Source organism: Phyllostomus discolor, chromosome 9, assembly GCF_004126475.2.
Source record: "Phyllostomus discolor isolate MPI-MPIP mPhyDis1 chromosome 9, mPhyDis1.pri.v3, whole genome shotgun sequence".
In the NCBI taxonomy this organism is placed as follows: domain Eukaryota; kingdom Metazoa; phylum Chordata; class Mammalia; order Chiroptera; family Phyllostomidae; genus Phyllostomus; species Phyllostomus discolor.
In genome coordinates this window covers 71,452,159-71,471,075 of record NC_040911.2, presented here as the reverse complement: position 1 = coordinate 71,471,075, position 18,917 = coordinate 71,452,159, and the positions used below count along the sequence as shown (strand labels likewise).

General features: G+C 35.9%; 1 protein-coding gene and 1 pseudogene across 1 annotated transcript in view; both read left to right on the top strand.

Annotated features, from left to right (window-relative positions):
• The window catches only part of MACROD2 (mono-ADP ribosylhydrolase 2), a 2,132,804-nt gene that overhangs the window by 298,006 nt on the left and 1,815,881 nt on the right, over window positions 1-18,917 (top strand). The window lies entirely within an intron of this gene.
• Window positions 11,732-13,797, top strand: LOC114506540 (annotated as a pseudogene).

Below are 18,917 nucleotides of genomic sequence, written 5' to 3'. Positions count from 1 at the left end.
AAGTATCAAAAAAAAACTCTATTCAGTTACCTTGTAAAGTTCATTTTGAGTTAATGTGTCCTCAGTTTGCTTGTTGTTCACTCCATTAGGAAGATTTTTATCCTGAGGATGAGCATACCTCTTTAGTGGAGAGTGAAAAGCAACAAACAAAACTGTATCTAGAGGAAGAAACACTTGAGGACTTTTATCTCTCCTTTTCTCTACTTTTGTTGATCCCATATTTCACAGGACGGTAATACCATGGCTTTTGGTGATTTATGACATTATTGACCTATCATTGTCAATGTCAGTGTGGTAATTGATTCTGTTGAGAACAATGACAATTAGACTATCTCCTTCATCTCCCTACTCCACAAAGTTCAGTGATATTTGTTGATGAAGTTTAGTGGTCCCTAAGGTCTTGCTTCATAGTCATGTATCTCTTTGACAATGATGACTCCATCATGGGAAGAAACTCTGGGATAGTGACCTTGTTATCCTATCACGGATGTCAGAAATACAGACAAATTCTGCAGCAAAAACAAAAACAAAACAAAAAACAAAAAATGCAAACAGTTCTGTAGAAATGGACTTTTCTATATAGAAACAGTGTTACAATATTTTCTTTGTACATTAAATAACATTTTAAGTGTGTTTTATTGATTGTGCTATTATGGTTGTCCCAATGTTTTTCTCCCCATTACCCACCCCCCTCCAGCATCCTACCTCCTTAGTTCATGTCCATGGGTTGTACTTCTGTAAAGATACAACACAGAAAGAAAAGTACAGGCCAATATCTCAGATGAACATAGATGCCAAAATTATCAAGAAAATAGTAGCAAACTGGATCCAGCAATACGTTAAAAAGACCATATACCATGATCAAATGGGATTTGTTCTGTGGATGCAAGGATGGTACAATATTTGCAAATCAATAAACTTAATACATCATATAAACAAATGAAGGACAAAAATCACATGATTATTATATAAATCAAATGATTACCATTTGATAAAATCCAACACCCATTTATGATAAAAACACTCAGCAAAATGAGAATAGAGGGAGCATACCTCAAAATAATAAAGGGCATATACAAACAACCTACTGCCAACATCATACTCAATGGGCAAGAACTGAAAGTATTTCCCTTAAGATCAGGGACAAGACAAGGGTGTCTGCTGTTGTCACTCTTGTTCAATGTAGTACTGGAAGTTCTAGCCACTGTGATCAGGCAAGAAGAAGAAATAAAAGACATCCAAATTGTAAGGGAGGTAGCAAAACTGTCATTATTTGCAGACGACATTATAGTATATATCGAAAACCCTATAGAGTCCACCAAAAACTACTAAACCTAGTAAGTGAATTCAGCAAAGTGGTAGAATACAAAGTCAATATTCAGAAATTGATGACATTTTTGATCACCAACAATGAACTATCAGATACTATGAAAAAAGTACCATTTACTACAGCAACAACAACAATAACAAAAAGTACCTAGGAATTAATTTAACCAAGGAGGTAAAAGACCATACTCAGAAAACTATGGAGCACTGAAGAAATTGAGGAGGATACAAATAAATGGAAGCATATGCTGTGTTAATGGACTAGAAGAATTAACATCATCAAATGTTCATACTATCCTAAGCAATCTATAGTTTTAATGCAATTTCTATTAAAATACCAATAGCATATTTTACAGATCTAGAACAAATACTCCAAAAATTTATATGGAACAGAAAAAAGACCCCAAATGGCCTCAGCAATCTTGAGAAAGAAAACAAAGTTGGAGGGATCACAATACCTGATATCAAACTATACTATAAGGCCTCTGTAATCAAAACAATCTGGTACTGGCATAAGAACAGATACATAGATCAACAGAACAAAATAAAGAGCCTAGAAATAACCCAAGTCTCTATGGCCAATTACCTTGTGACAAAGAGGGCACAAGAATACATTGGAGTAAAGATGGTCTCTTCAATAAATGATGTTGGGAAAACTGAACTGGTACATGCAAAAATATGAAACTAGACCACCAATTTATACCATATAACAGAATAAACTCAAAATAGATAAAAGATTTAATATAAGCCATGATACTATAAAAATCCTAGCAGAAAACATAGGCAGTAAAATTTTAGATATCTCACATAGTAATATTTTTGCTTATATATCTCATATGGCAAGAGAAAGAAAGAAAAATAATAAATAAATGGGACTGCATTGAATTTAAAAGCTTCTACACAGCAGAAAAGCCATCATCACAATGAAGAGAATACTGACTGTGTGGGAGAACATATTTGTCAGTGATACATTTGACAAGGGTTTAATCTCCAAATGTATAAAGAACTCATATGACTCAACACCAAGAAGGTGTTGAGTGAAGCAAACATTTTAATTGGAAGCAAACATTCCAATTAAAAACATGGGCAAAGGACCCGAATAAACTCTTCTCCAAGGAGGACATGCAGAAGGCCCAGAGACATATGAAAAAATGCTCAGCATCATTAGCCATCAGAAAGATCTTAATTAAAATCACAAAGAGATATCACTTTACACCTGCCAAAATGGCTATCACTAACAAATCAAAAAATAACAAGCACTGGGGAGGATGTGGAGAAAAGGTAGTCTTAGTGCACTGTTGGTAGACTCATGCAGCCTCTGTAGAAAAGAGTATGGAATTTCCTCAAAAAGTTAAAAATGGAACTATGTTTTATCCCATTAATTTCACTGGTGGGAATATACCCTAAGAATCCCAAAATGCCAATTCAAAAGAACATATGTACCCCTGTGTTCATAGCAGCACTATTAACAATATCCAAGAGTTGGAAACAGCTTAAGTGCCGATCAGTAGATGAGTGGATTAAAAAGGTATGGTACATTTACACCACGGAATACTACACAGCAGAAAAAAGAAGGAATTCCTACTTTGGTTACAGCATGGATGGAAGTGGAGACTATTATGCTAAGTGAAATAAGCCAGTTGGTGAAGGACAAATGCCATATGATCTCACCTATAAGGGGAATCTAATGAACACAATAAACTAATGAGTAGAATAGAACCAGAAGCACAAAATCATGGAATAGATGGACAGTGGTTATAGGGTTGGAGGGAGGTTGGGACTGACTGAAAGAGGTGAAGGGATCAGTCATAGAACATATATGAAGGACCCAGGGACATGGACAATGGTGCTGGATTGACTATGGAAGTGGAGTGCAGGGTGTTTAGAGGACAGGTATGGGGAAAATTGGAAAAATTGTAACAATATAAACAATAATAAAAAATAAAAAGAAGAAAAAAATTAAAAATAAGTAAAATCTTTAACATGCATATAGAATGTTGGATCAGAATAGAGAGCCCAGAAATAAACTTCATGCCTTTATATTCAATTAATATTTGACAAAGAAGTCAAAGCATACAATGGAATAAAAATAGTCTATTCAATAAATGGCTTTGTAAATTGGATAGATACATGCAAAAAATGACACTAGATCATCTTATTACTCAGTACACAAGAATAAACTCAAGATGAATTAATGAGTGAAATTTTTGTCTCAAAACCATAAAAATCTTGGAAGAAAACATAGGCAGTAAAATTTCAGACATTTTTCATAGCAATATTTTTTCTGATATATCTTTTCAGCAAGGGAAACAAAAGAAAAAATAAACAAATGGGACTACATCAAACTAAAAAGTTCTTGCACAGCAAAGGAAACCATCAACAAAATGAAAAAGATAACCCACCGAAGGGGAACAATTTGCTGAAAAATCTGATATGGGGTTAATATCCACAGTTTTTAATATATTATAAAACTCAATACATATGCACACACAAACAATCCAGTTAAAAAGCGCAAAGGACCTGAACAGACACTTCTCCAAGAGGACATACAGATGTCCAAAAGGCATATGAAAGGAGCTCAAAGTCACTAATCACCAGAGAAATGTGAATTAAAATCACAATGAGGTATCATTTCACACTTGTTGGAATGGCTATCATCAACAAATCAGCAAACAGCAAGTGTTGGTGGGAATGCAGATTGGTGCAGCTACTATAGAAAGCAGTATGGAGTTACTTCAAAAAATTAAAAATGGAAATGCTTTATGACCCTGTAGTTACACTTCTGGGAATTTATCCAGAGAAATGCAAAACACTAATTTGAAAGAATGTATGGCCCCATAAGTCCATTGCAGTTATTTGTGATAGCCAAGAGTTTGAAGCAGCCCAATTGTCCATCAGTAGAAGAGTGGATAAAAATGCTGTTCTAAACTTATACAATGGAATACTACTGGGCCTGAAAAAAGAAGGAAATCTTACCATTTGAGATATCATGGATAGACCTGTAGAGCATTATGCTAAATGAAGTCCATATGATTTCACTTACATGTGGAATCTAATAAACAAAATGAACTGACAAGCAAAATAAAGACAGGCTATGGGTAGAGAACAAACTGACAGCTGTTGGGGTGGGGGTTCTGGGTAGGCGGTGGAGAGATTGACCAAAAAAGAAAAAAAATATGGACACTGACAACAGTGTGACGATTCTAGGGGTGTGGGGTGAGGAGGGTGGAGAGAGGTGGAAGAGGTTATATGGGGAATAAATGGTGATGGATGGACATGTGACTTGGGTGGTGAACACACAATACAGTGTACAGACGATGTTTTGTAGAATTATGTACCTGAAACTTGTATAATTCTGTTAACCATTGTTACCCCAATAAATTCAATGAAATGGAAAGAAAAACGTATGAAGCATCTAGGAAAATAAACCCTAATGGGTTCCAGTAATTTAAAAATCACTGTCAATATCATAGTAGTTACAACTGTATATAATAATTCTGATATCTTCTATCAGTGCCATATATTTCTGGGATAAATCTTTTCTATTTTTACCATCTCCATGCTTTAGTTTTCAATTATTTTCAGGTAGGTCTTATTCCTTAGAAAGTGTTCTATTTTACATTATTTTTTTTCTATAAAAATAAACATAAACAAAAACTAAAATAGCTTTTTGGTATACAGTAGTATCTTGTTACCAGCCATAATTTGTTCCAGAACTTATGTTGAGTACTAAAACCGAGGAGCAGTGAATGATGAAACATGTTCTCTTATGGTGCTGCATCGTGACTTATACACGTTCTAGCAAGTGAAAAGTGTCTCAAGCAAGCACTGAGTGCTGTAACATTTTTTTCTTGTTAAAATGTGATGAGTACAGGGTTTGACAAGTTCTGAAGCCAACAAGTACAGAGGTATGACTGTAATAGTTATTCTCCTCATATTCCCTTTAAGATTCTTGAGTTGCTATAAGCCAAAACCCAAAGATCCATTATTAGAATGCTCCCCATGCCAGAACTTTATTACTAACTTGTTGTTTATTTTTTTAAAGATTTTACTTATTTATTTTCAGAGGGGAAGGGAGGGAGAAAGTGAGGGAGAGAAACATCTATGTGTGGTTGCCTCTCGAGTGCCCCCTACTGGGGACTGGGCCAAAACCTAGCCATGTGCCTTGACTGTGAATGGAACAAATGACCCCTTGCTTTGCAGACTGGCACTCAATCCACTGAGCCACACCAGCCAGGGTGAGCTTGTATTTTTAATCATCTTCTGAATTATTGACTGTTTTATGGTGTCTTGTAACCACAACTTCTATTTGTTTTATATACTTCATAGGGCAGATTTCATTTTCTGCCTCACTCTATTATATGTAACGGCTTAGCTTTGAAATCTTTGCTTGATTTAGGGATGCTAATTTACTTTAACACATTACCATCAAAAATAGCTCAGGTTTGTATGGTCTTATAAAAACTTTATCTTGAAATGCTCTGAAAGGTTCTTTATTTGTAACTCTCAGTTTTGAAAAATTTTAAAATCCCTCCAGGTATTCCTGTCACATACCAGGACTTTAAGCAGATGCTCAGATTGACTCTGCTAACAGCAAGTATTGGTGGGATATAAAAATATTAAAATACATAAATCCAGGTTTCAGAGCAATTGATAACTTACATTTCCACATTATTTTTCCAATATTTTATTCCTACTTCATGACAATTTTTTACCTAAATCTTCTAGCAGCTGTTTTGTTACTTAACCTCTAGCTAATTGTTGGTTTGTTTGTTTGTTTTTTTTTTTTCCTTTCCCTCAGCCCAACTCCATAGAGTCATGGATCTATTTCCTAAGGCTTGCCTGCAATTCTTAACTGAACCCCTAGAGTACTGTGTCCTATCTTATTCTTTTCAATTCTTCCCCAATGAGGCATGACCAAGATATTGTTGTATCCTTGAGAGGCAAGTTCTTGGAATGGAGTGGCAGATGGATATACAAGAATCACCAGTGCAGTGCTAATGGAAATTCAACTCCAATTAAATTTTAAAGTTGTTTTCTTCCAAAAAGTCTAGAAACAATATGAATTAAATTGCTTCCCCTATTGGGATTTTATTCCTGCAAGTAAGCTGCTAGGCAAGGTAATGATGATGTATTCAGGTTTAGGAAATTATGGTGATTATATGATGATGATGGTGATGATGATGTTGATTGTTGCAAACATTTATTGAACTCTTATTATATATTAAGGACTGAGTTAGGTCTTTTATGCAGCATGTGAACATCTGTTGGTTGCCTTCTATGTCAATATGTTAGTTTTATGTTACTACATAAAAAATTACCACAAACTTAGTGGCTTAATACAACATACATTTATTGTCTTTGTTTCTGTGTATCAGGAATCTGGGCACAGCTTATCTGAGTCTTCCCCACTTCTCCTTCCTCACTCCTGTGGTTGTTAGACCAAGAGTTTCATTTTTTGCTGGCTCTTGGCTTGAGGCCACCCTCAGTTCCCAGAGGCCTTCCTCAGTTCCTTGCCATGAGGTGTTCCCAACATGGCCATTTCCTTCCTCACAGCTATTCCTGGGAGAGAGAAAATCTCCTGAAAGATGAATACTAAATCTTATGTAATGTATTCATGCATACTAATGATTTTTATCGCATCATCTTTTCCATATCCTATTGCTTAGGAGGAAGTTATAGGTCCTGCCCATACTCAAGAGGAGGACATTACACAAAGCTATGAACATAAGTGGGTAGGAATCATGGGAACCAACTTGAGAGTCCATATATCACAGGCAGAGGTTGCTATTTGTCCCCCAGTTTCTATCCTTTCTTTTTCCCCCTACAAAAATAGAAACTACCTTGTTATAAGTAGATGTATGGCCACCTGAAATAAAGGCTTCATTCCCTAGATTCCCTTCTAGTTAGGTATGATCATGTGACTGAAATATGGGAGACAGCAAGATAAAAGAATCTGGAACCACCCTGTCAGCCTTTGAAGATTTTCTAATTGTGACTTCTTTGAGGGAACAATAAAGTTTTATTTGGTTTAAGCCATTGTTATTTTTGGCTTTCTCTTGTAGTTGAACCTAATCTTAACTGATGTTCTTCTCTATCATCTATTTCCCCCTTTCCTCTTTCCAACAGCTTTTCATTTTCATTTTATGGTCTATGCATTTTTTTCCCAGGGAACTTGAAATCATCCTTAGGTCTAAGTTAAGCCAATCAGAATATACTGTCTTTTGCTGACATGGGTGGGAGAATGACTTAGGTCACTCTAATTAGTGAATCTCAAAATTTTCACTGAGAAATTATGGCAATACCTGTATATAGCAATAATTCTGACTAACTGTATTTTCCATTCCAGCCCCTGATTCTATCCCAAGAAGAGACAGAATTCACCTCCCTCTTGAGCTTATTGCTCGGCAGAGATGGCTTATGCACCATTAAACAAACCAAACTGATTTATGACAATGACTGATATTTAGGGATTAGTCTAGAGGAAGCTTCCATGCTAGTCTTGTGGTTAGAGATAGCATGGAAATAACTCTGAGAGAATTTCTGTGTCTCTTTGAGTACAATAGGATTAGTCATAACTGGCTCAAGTGGAAATGGTGGTCTCAGAGACATTCACGTGAGTGCCAAAAATTGATATCCCTGTACTTGTGGATTGCATATATTCACATGTTAAAGTGATTCACCTTTCCTAACTTGGGTATCATTCTTCACAATTATAATCTTTATTTTGGGGCAAAATGTGTTTGAATTTATTATTGGACTTACAAAAATTACTAAAGTAATTATTGCTCATTGTTGTAAATTGAATAATACAAAGATGTGGCCTCATGTTTAAAATAGATGCTTTTTCTCTCAGAAAGTCTTTTGTGCCTCAGTGTTCCTTTCACTTACTTTTTTTTAGGTTTATATTGATAAAATGTATCACTCTATTCAATACTTCTTATATTCTTTATTTAAGTGGTTGCAGGGTTTTAAGTATTTGGGGCCTAAACAAAGAATGCTATTTTAAATATAAAGTACATGAAATTGCCCAGCACCCCGGAGACAGATAGGAAGAAAGGATTCATTAGTCTTTCCCAGTAGAAACTTAAAACTAAGTTAGAGGGTAAAAGGCTTAAACAATTGAAACAGTGAATAAGAAAGTGCTAATCATGTACTTCATCCTTTGTAATCAGGCAGTTACACTATGTGTGTGCACACACGTCTATATGCATATAAACATATGTATATGTGTACACATGTATACACACAGGCATACTAACACAGATACATACATGCCCACATGCACACACATGTCTATATGCATACACACATGTGTGGGCATGCACGCACATACATATATGATGCATATACACATATGTATATGTACATGTATAAAGTGAAGATGTATAAAGATTTGGAATGACCAAAGGAGTTTCTTAACTCCTTTGTTGGAGTTAAGTTGGGTCTTGGACTAGACCAAGAAGAACAGAGAATTGGGGATGCCCTGAGAATTCTTGACATGAAACACAGAAACTGTCCCTAGACCTGTCTGAGCATCCCTTCATCCCACCTGAGATCTAATGGGACAGAATTGCAAGAGTGAGGACAAGGTAGTTGTATTTTTAACAAGCTGTTTGAATAATTCTTTCTGAAAACTGTCATTTAAGAATTTCTGAAAAAATCTTTTAAGGTGGGCCTTGTTTTAATCAAAGCTCCTTGAAAATTAATTTGGGAACACAATTTATGGCACAAGAACTTTTGAAAATTTAATAAAAGGTCATTCATAGTTGGTTGGTGTATTAGTTATATCTCTTAAAATTACATTTGCACATGAGTTGTTATTCTCTTAATTTTTCTTATGTGAATTGTCATTTATTTGTACAACTTTAATCAAAACAGAAAACAAGTTTAAGACTCCACTGAAATAACCTTTCCTCAATCATTTGTTTGTTCATTTCTTTGATGAACATTGGATAAGGCTGAAGGCAAGGAATGACACAATTAAGAGCAGAACATTCATTCAGCCCTAGAGAATTTTATTAGATGATATGAATTAAACACAAATAAATGTAATGTATGGAAGAAGTGACAGAGGAAGGAAGGGTTACTTTTAAATGGGCATTTTAAAATAAGGTCAAAGATGTTCCAGGCAGAAGATAAAGTAGAAACAAAATTCTGGATTTTTATTTTCAAATAAAACTTGAAATTGGATCTTAAAAATAACATATATTTATATATAGTATATGCTATATACACTATATACTAGCATATATACTATATATTTTATATATTCATATACTCATAAATTAATATAATCAACATATCTATCACATATTAATTGTATATTATACAGTATATATTATATAGTATATATCATATACATTATATTAAACATGTGATATACTCCACATATGATATAGTGATGTATATTAATTACATAGGGGTATATTGTATATTGAATATATATTTAAATATTAATATTATATTTATATAATATTAATACTATAAGTTAAATAATTTATAATTTATAAATTACATTTATATATTTATATGAATATATACTATATATGCTAGTATATATAGTATATACACTATAGTATATACTATATATGGTATACTATATATAATATATAATATATTATATATGTATGTTCAATGTTTTTGAGATGAAATGTTATTCTGCTTAACTTTGATTGAATGGCCATTGTGAAGAAAAAGTGTGGCTTCCAAATGGAGAAAAACATGTTCTTTGTTTTACATCAAGTGAAAAATATGTGATGAATGAGAGTCTTATGGATTTGTGAATTTTATAACTATTGCATATTCACCCATAATATAGGAGAAATTTAGGAATGTATATGTGAAATCAACATGTTGAAAATCTTGAAAGGCACACTGACCTGCCATCTATATCTCCACACCTATCCATACTCTGTCAACTTTCCACATTAAGTACTGAATTTGTACTCCACTATTTCTGCAGAAAGATCACATACCATTGAATACCCTGAATAAATATGTTTCTCAAATTTTGGGTGTATATTTTTAATGCTTGCCTGAGCTTGCTTTACTTACTTATTTTTACCTATTTTCTTACATGTCTTAGGTTGGGTTCCCTAGAAACTGACCCTGAGATGGGAATTTTTATGCAAGTGGTTTATTGAAATAATGCTCTCAAGAGAATCCTGTAAGAGAAGGAGGGAAGTAGGATAAGACAGGGGGAAGGGTTTGGTGAAGAGGTAGTTTTACCTGAACACTGGTCTTGGTTTAATCCTGCTGGGACCTCTGGAGTATGAAGAGCAGCATTTCACAGTTGTTTCAGCTAGAGGCAAAGGGAGTCAAATCTTGTATTTCTCTCTTTCATCATTCATTGAGTGCCTAAAACTATTCTTGGAGGGAAGGCATAAATGCCCAGAGAGGTAGCTCCCAGAGACTGAACATTTCTCAGGAGAAGGATACTCTTGTTAGCAGCCAATACTCACAGCAGCTGGGAAAAGGATAACAGTAGGTAAAGGGAAGTAGTTTTTAACTAGGGCAATTTTGTCCCTGAAAGACATTTGGCAACGTCTGGAGATAATTTAGATTGTCGTGAGTCAGGGGTAGGAGTTGTAATGGCTTTGCTACTGGCATCTAGTGGGTGGAAGCTAGGGATGCTTCAAAACCAATGCACAGAACAGCCCCTTTACAGCAAAGAATTATCCAGTCAAAAATGTCAATAGTGCTAGGCTTGAGAAATATTGGGTAAAATAATCTGAGCAGTGCAGAAAAAGTGACTACTATACCTTCCTTCCCATGTATGCATTAGGCTGCATTTGTAAACTGCAATAACAACAGGAGTCATTCTTGCTCAGATCATATGAAGTTAAAAAAAAACAAAACCCTCATTTATCTGTCCATCCATACATCTATCCATCCATGTATTTATTCAGCAAGTTGATTTATCAAGTAAATATTGAACTCTTACTATATACTAGGTACTAGGCTCAGCAGTGGGATGTAAGGACAAGTACAACATGGCTTCTGCTCTTGGGAGGCTCAGAAAATTAAGTGGGAGAGATAAGAGCCTAGTGATTTTGACAATTATAAATGCAGGTGAACTGTACTAACCAAAACAGAAATATTTCTACTATTTATCCAATATATATTATTTATTATTAAGCACCAATTATATACCAGGTGCTATTTTAGGCACTAGATATATAGCAGTGAACAATTTGGAAAAAAGTCTGTTATCAATGAATTCTGTTATCAATAATTAATAATGTTCAAACAGACAAATGCATAATTAATATTTTAGATAGACCTAAGTACTATGAAGAACACTAGAGAGTGAGTTGGGATAGAGTTGAGGGTACCATATTTTAGTAAGGGTGATCAGAGAAAGCCTCTTTGAAGTAATCACAGTTTAGGTGAGACCTTAATGATGAGAGGGGGTCAGCCATGTGAAGTTCTGGGGGAAGAGGAAGGTCTGTTTCAGGGAAAGAAAGATGCTTGTCTCATTCAGGAACCAAAAGACCAGTGTAGCTGCATCCTAGAGCAGAAGTGGGGGAGTGGTAAGGGATGAGTTCAGAGAGGTGAGCAGGGGCCACGTGATGGAGAGCCAACTAGATCACTGAAACAGTTTGGAGTCTAATCTAATTGCACTGAGAAACCATTGGAGGTTTTTAAAACAGCATGATGACATCTGATTTTTTTTTTTTGAGATGATCATTTTGGCATATGTGTGATCATCCAGCAAGGGGATTCATGTACTGATCCAGTGGAGGATAATGATCGCCAGGAAGGCCATTGTGTGTGCCTGCTTGCAGTATCTTCCAACTTGTTTTTACCCTTTTCAGAATGGCAATATAGAATATCTTTCTTATCTGATACTATTGCTTTTTGGATAAAATATCCACCATTGGAAAAGTATGGAAATACTGAAATATATTTAACATTTTGTTTTTTCTAACAGCATTGCATTATTTTTGAAAGGGTGAATGGACATTAGTTTGAGCTGTAAAGAAGCATTCATTATGTTATGTCCCAAATTGGACATATCAACAGAAAGAGGAAGACTTTCAAATTAGTGAACTAAGACGTTAGGTACCTTTTAGGTCTTTGCAGTTTTTGCATGGCTGAGCTGATGGTGGAGGTTTGTGGTTCCAACAGGCCTTTCTGCAGGTAATCAAGATGATCACCAACTGGTTTGAAAACTTGGTCAGGGGAAGCGTAGTGAAGTATTTGGGACCATTAACATCACCAACAATGAGAGAGTGGTCATAAAAATTCTCAAGTGAAGATAAAGAAGATAAAATGAGAGGTTAAAATTCTGGAGAACATTTGTGGTGGAAGAATTACTATTAATATGATTATTGTGAAGGACTCTGTGTCAAAGATACCAGCTTTGGCATTTTAATGTATAAATAATACAGATTTTAAGCAAGTTTGCCAGATCCTGATAGACTTTGATAACCGGTTTTATGTGTATGAACTACTTAAAGCTTTGGGTTACTGCCACAGCAAGGGAGTCATGCACAGGGATGTGAGACCTCACAAGGTCATGATAGATCACCAACAGGAAGGGCTGAGACTGATAGCCTGAGGTCTGGCAGAGTTCTACCATCGTGCACAGGAAAACAATGTCCTTGTAGCCTCCAGGTACTTCAAGGGACCAGAGCTCTTGTGGGCCATCAGATGTATGATTTTAGCTTGGATATGTAGAGTTTGGGCTGTATGTTAGTGAGCTTGACCTTTTGAAAAGAACCCTTCTTACTTGGACAGGACAACTACAGCCAACTTGTTAGTATTTCCAAGGTTCTGGGTACAGATGAGCTGCATGGGTATCTGAAGATAATCACTTAGACCTAGATCCTCCCTTCAATGGTATCCTGGGAAAACATTTGTGGAAATGCTGGGAATATTTTATCTGTAATTAGAATGGACACCTCTTCAACCCTGAGGCCCTAGATCTTTTGGACAAACTTCTGTGATATCACCATCAACAGAGACTGACTGCCATGGGGCAGTCCATGGAGCACCTATACTTCTACCCTGTGGTGAAGGAGCAGTCCCAGCCCTGTGCAGACAGTGCCTGTGCTTTCCAGTGGAAAACTACAGTGTAATAAAAAGAAATTCTAGTCATTTCTTCTAAATGCAAATAAGAGTAAAGACCTAAAAATCTGTCAAAAAAACCCCAACTGCCTAGTGCTAATTTACAGGGAGCTGCCCCTCTGGCAGCATCATGATGATGCATAATTCAGAAACTGAGGGACCTCTGCCTTTGGAATGCACAGGAGATGAGAGACTTGGAGTTGTTGCACAGTTACCTCCATTTAACAGGAGACTACTGTTGAATTAACCTAGTCCATCAACAAATTCAATATCTGACTTCTTACCTGTTCCACTATGGTCTGGGTTTCCTTGGATGACATTCAGGCTCAAATTTTAGCAATATGTCAGCAGTCTGTACTGACACACCAGCCTTATTTAAGAAAAGGAGATATTAAAGCAATGACAGTATTTTTTTATTAAGACTCTTTTACAAATTTATGTATGTTTTCATGACATGAACTCTCTAGGAAATGTACCTCATCTCTACAGTTCCCTTCTAAGTATATTCATTTGGAAGCAAACTGCAGTCATTCTCATGAGACCTCTTTGATGTCAGTAGACATCACTTTAAACCTTGTGATGCCATAAATGGTTCCATCTGTCTCATCAAAAGTGAGATGCTAAGTGAATAACTTGGAGCTCACTGTACACTTTGTTGTTTTGCCTAGCCATAAAATCTTGTCACTAAACAACAACAACAAAGACTAGCCACCTAGAATTTATATGGTATAGTTTCCCAACCAAACAAAATTACTTTCAATTTTTAATGGATGTAGTTCTTTACTTTGAAAGATGAGACAGCATAGGATGAGTAATCATTGAATAATTTCTTTTGTATGTGTGCATGCATGTGTATGTGTAGCACAGTAACTGGAGGACTGAATTTCCCCTTGGATATAAATAAGAGGGCTGCTAGATTAATAGTCTCTAGAATGATTTTGAGAACAGCTTGGAACCCAGCATTTACAACCTAACTACAAATTTCTCATAGACCTTAGTAAGCAGTAAGCACTGGTGCAGGTGTGATTTGAGTTTGAATGACACTTTTTGTTTATTCACAGAAAGCAGCATGTAAAATATATTCTTGTATGTGTTAGTAGTAATAAACTTTTGATACATTAATAGGAAACTTAACAGAAGCCCAGAGGAGCTTGAATATTTTATGGAGATTTTTGTAGTCAAATAGTTTACTTTAAAATTAGCTGATTATATATATATATATATATATATATAAGTCTCCAACATTATTCCACTATTAAAGAGTGGGCATTAAGATGCTATTTTAGTATGATCTTCTCTTTTGAGACATAGTATTTTCAGGATTTATAAATTATAAATTTGACAAAGATGGAGCTTATTTAAGTTGAATTTTTAAATGAATGGTATGTTTAGCAGGAATTGTAATTGCTCTAAATGTCCATTTGAAATACAAATGAATAAGCAAGTTTTTATTTTATTTTAACCCCAGCAATTTATTAATATGTCACCTAATTACAAACCCAATGGAAGCTGTTTCTGACATGCAATTACTCTATAGTGCTGAGATGCATTTAAGTGCATGATATAAAAAAACAGTCTTTGGTCAGAGAAATAAGGGTTGTGCTTTGATTTCTACCATGTCACATCACAGCAATTTCTCTAGTTATTATTCTATATAGCTTCCCAAATTCCTGGTATTTTTGTATTATTGCCGGTACAGTTGAGTATTCATCTGTGTGGTTACCTTTATTATCTCTGTGTACTCCATTTTGTAGTCCTTATTACAAACAAGGCAAGTGTAATGTCTCTGATTTTAAAAATAATAATCTAAAGGGGCACAGCAAAACAAGTAACATGGTAAACATGGTAAAAACATTTTTTACTAAGTGGTCAAGAGGCAACTTAAGTTTGTATATCTATTATTACTTTTTCAAGTCAGGTGACATTAAATGTACTTTAAAATGGTCATAATTGTCCTACAGTTTTCCAGAGATATTTTTCCAGAGCTGTAACTTGAATGGATTTTGCGAACCTATGTTTCTTCCACTGACATGCTACTGAATGATAAAATTTTATTGCACATGTTACTGCCTACTAGATCATCAGTTTCTAGTATTCAGGAATTGTAAAAACTCATTAGGTATACTGGGCTCTGGTCCCAGTTCAGACAGAATTTTGAGGTCCTATCCGTGGTCTTTCTGTTACTCTGATTGTACTTGTACAGCAATAAAATAGTTTCATAATTCATCCTGATTCAGCCCAATGTAGTCATCTAACTTATGGAAAACTAGACAAACAGACATGGAAAATACACATGGATTAGCTGGAGCCATGCTCATCAATCTGATTCATAGTTACAGTGTCAGCATTTTCTAGAGCTATTTTTGCAGTCTTACCTGTAGACTATGACTCAGAGTTGGAAAAATTCTCATATTTATTAGCATGTAAAATAATACCTAGGGTACAACCACCTTGGGAAAATTTGGTATCAGCCAATAAATTTGAAGATATGCATATCTAGAGACTTAGTGATTCTATTCCTAGATGTATACCTCATATACTTAGGTACACTTCTGTGTACTTAGAGACATGTATTATGTTATATAAGAAGTCCATTAGTTGCATTAATCACAATAGCTCAAAACTCAAAGCAGTTCATATGCCCATTAGCACTAAAATGGATGAGTATATTTTGGTAGATTTGTGTGATTTAAAAGTACATGATGGTAAAAATGAAGAAATCACATGTATACATAACATATATGACTCACACAAATGTAATGTTTGTATGAAAGAAGCCAGACAAAAAAGAATGCAGGATGGGTGATTCCATGTAAATAAAGTTTGAAAACAGGCAAAATTAAAATATAGTATGGAGAGATACAAACTTAGGAAACTAACAAGTAGAGCAAGGAAATTGTTAGGGTGGTTGGTAGAACAGGCTGTGAAAGAAATCACAAAGAGAAGAAAATGTAGATAATAAAGATTTTATTCACTCTCCAAGAAAGGAGAGGGGCATGGTGTGGAGAGATACACCAGCCTTGAGGGGTGGGGGCTTTGAGTTTTTCTTGGATCATAACTGGATTAAAAAAGGGTTGGGGGGTACTGTGTGTGACCCCTGGGCTGCTGGGGTGTTGTAACAAGAGGGTGCAGTTTGTTCTGTGTTATCTTCTGCCTGTGGCTGTAGGGAATGGTTAGTTCTGTTTGTGATTTCCAGTAATTTCCAGTCTGGGGACAAGCTTAGAAGAGTAAAATGTGAGTCATGTTTAACAAGGTCATAGGCCTGCTAGGCAAATGGTGCCACAGTAGCAAATGGGGCTGACTTTATCCTTTCAGAAATTATCACCATAAAAGTTATGATAGGAATTACTTTAGTCTAGGGTTATGATTATGGAGAGGCAAGTGTAGGACATCCAGGAATCTTCTTTTTCTTTACCAGGATGGTGATGTAAGAGTATTTACTTTATATTAATTTATTAAGTTATTCACTTATGTGTTATATACATATATAGTTGATTTATATTTCATAAGTAAAACTTGAAAGAAAAACTGAATATAACTATTTAACCCTGGAACTGTTCTGAGTATTAATATTTGTAAAGTGCCTTTCAGAGAAGAAAGGGTAATGTTATTTGTAGGAACTTCTGAATAGAAAGCAGTGGTACTGACTGAAGATTTAATTTCTTACACAGGAAGTTGCTTTCAGTATATACAGAGAGGTGCTGATTGAGATTCTCATATCATCAGTCCTAAATTTGATTGTCTGTGTTAGAGACTTCTGAGTTTATTTGAAGAAACTCAAAAGAATAGGGATTTAATACCATCCACTGATGTTAAGATAGGGCTATAACATCAGATGCAGGTAGAATATGATGTGTCTGAATCATACCTTAGAGCTGCCAGCACAGCTTTTGTTTCCACTGCCACATGTATATTTTTACCCATTTTTAAGATTTTTCAAATCATAAAGATGAGATTACTGGTATATGTAGAGGGACTTATAAGGAAGATACTGATTTTACTTAGAAGTAAAACATACAGGACTTCTGGCCAAGATGGAAGCATAGGTAGACACACTGTGCCTCCTTGCACAACCAAAAGAAGGACAACGACAAATTTAAAAACAAAAACAACCAGGAGTCCTAGAAAATTGAACTGTATGGAAGTCCAACAACCAAGCAGTTAAAGGAGAAACATTCATCCAGACCTGTAGGAAGGGTGGAGACAGGCAGGTGGGTAGAGAGGACTTGTGGCATGGCAGTGGCTGAAGGACCTGGGTAGGCAAGGCAGCGGCTGGCAAACTGTGAGGTCCCACATTTGTGAGCATAAACCCGGAGGAACACCTGGGGAGCAAGACAGACCGCACAACCCAGGGTTCCAGCACAGGGAAATAAAGCCTCAACCTCTGACTGATAAAACCTGTGGGGGTTGAGGCAGCAGGAGAAACTCCCAGCCTCATAGGAGAGTTTGCTGGAAAAATCCACAGGGTTCTAGAACATACACAAACCCACCCACCTGTGAATCAGCACCAGAGAGTCCAAATTTGTTTGTGGGTAGCGGGGGAAGTGAGTGAAAGCCAACCAAGAGCCGAGCAAGTGGCACTGTTCTCTCTCAGACCCCTCCCCCATATACAGTACCACAACCCAGTAGCCTGGGTTGCCCCTCCCTGGTGAACCTAAGGCTCCACCCCTTCCTACATAACAGGTGCACTGAGACAAAAAAAAATGGCCCAAATGAAAGAACAGATGAAAGGTCCAGAAAAAGCACAACTAAGTGATGAAGGGATAGCCAACCTATCAGGTGCAGAGTTCAAAACACAGGTAATCAGGATGCTAACAGAATTGGTTGAGTATAGTTGCAAAATAGAAGAAAAAGTGAAGGCTATGAAAAGTGAAATAAAGAAAAATATACAGGGAACCAACAGTGAGGGGAAGGAAACTGGGTCTCAAATCAGTGATTTATGTCAGAAGAAAGAAATAAACTTTCAACTAGAATGGAATGGAAGAAACAAGAATTCAAACAGATGGGGAGAAGCTTAGGAACCTCCAGGACAACTTTAAATGTTCCAACATCCAAATTATGGGGGTGCCAGAAGGAGAAGAGGAAGAGCAAGAAATTGAAAACCTACTTGAAAAAATAATGAAGGAGAATTTCCCTAATCTGGCAAAGGAAGTAGACTTCCAGGAAGTCTAGGAAGCTCAGAGAGTCCCAAAGAAGTTGAACCCAAGGAAGCACACACCAAGGCACATCATAATTCCATTACCCAAATTAAGGATGAGGAGAGAATCTGAAAAGCAGCAAGAGAAAAGGAGACAGTTACCTACAAAGGAGTTCCTATAAGACAATCAGCTGATTTCTCAAAAGAAATCTTACAGGCAAGAAGGGGCTGGAAAGAAGTATTCAAAGTCATGAAAGGCAAGGACCTATGTCCAAGATTACTCTATCCAGCAAAGCTATCATTTAGAATGGAAGGGCAGAAAAAGTGCTTCTCAGATAAGGTCAAGTTAAAGGATCATCGCCAAGCCTTTATTCTATGA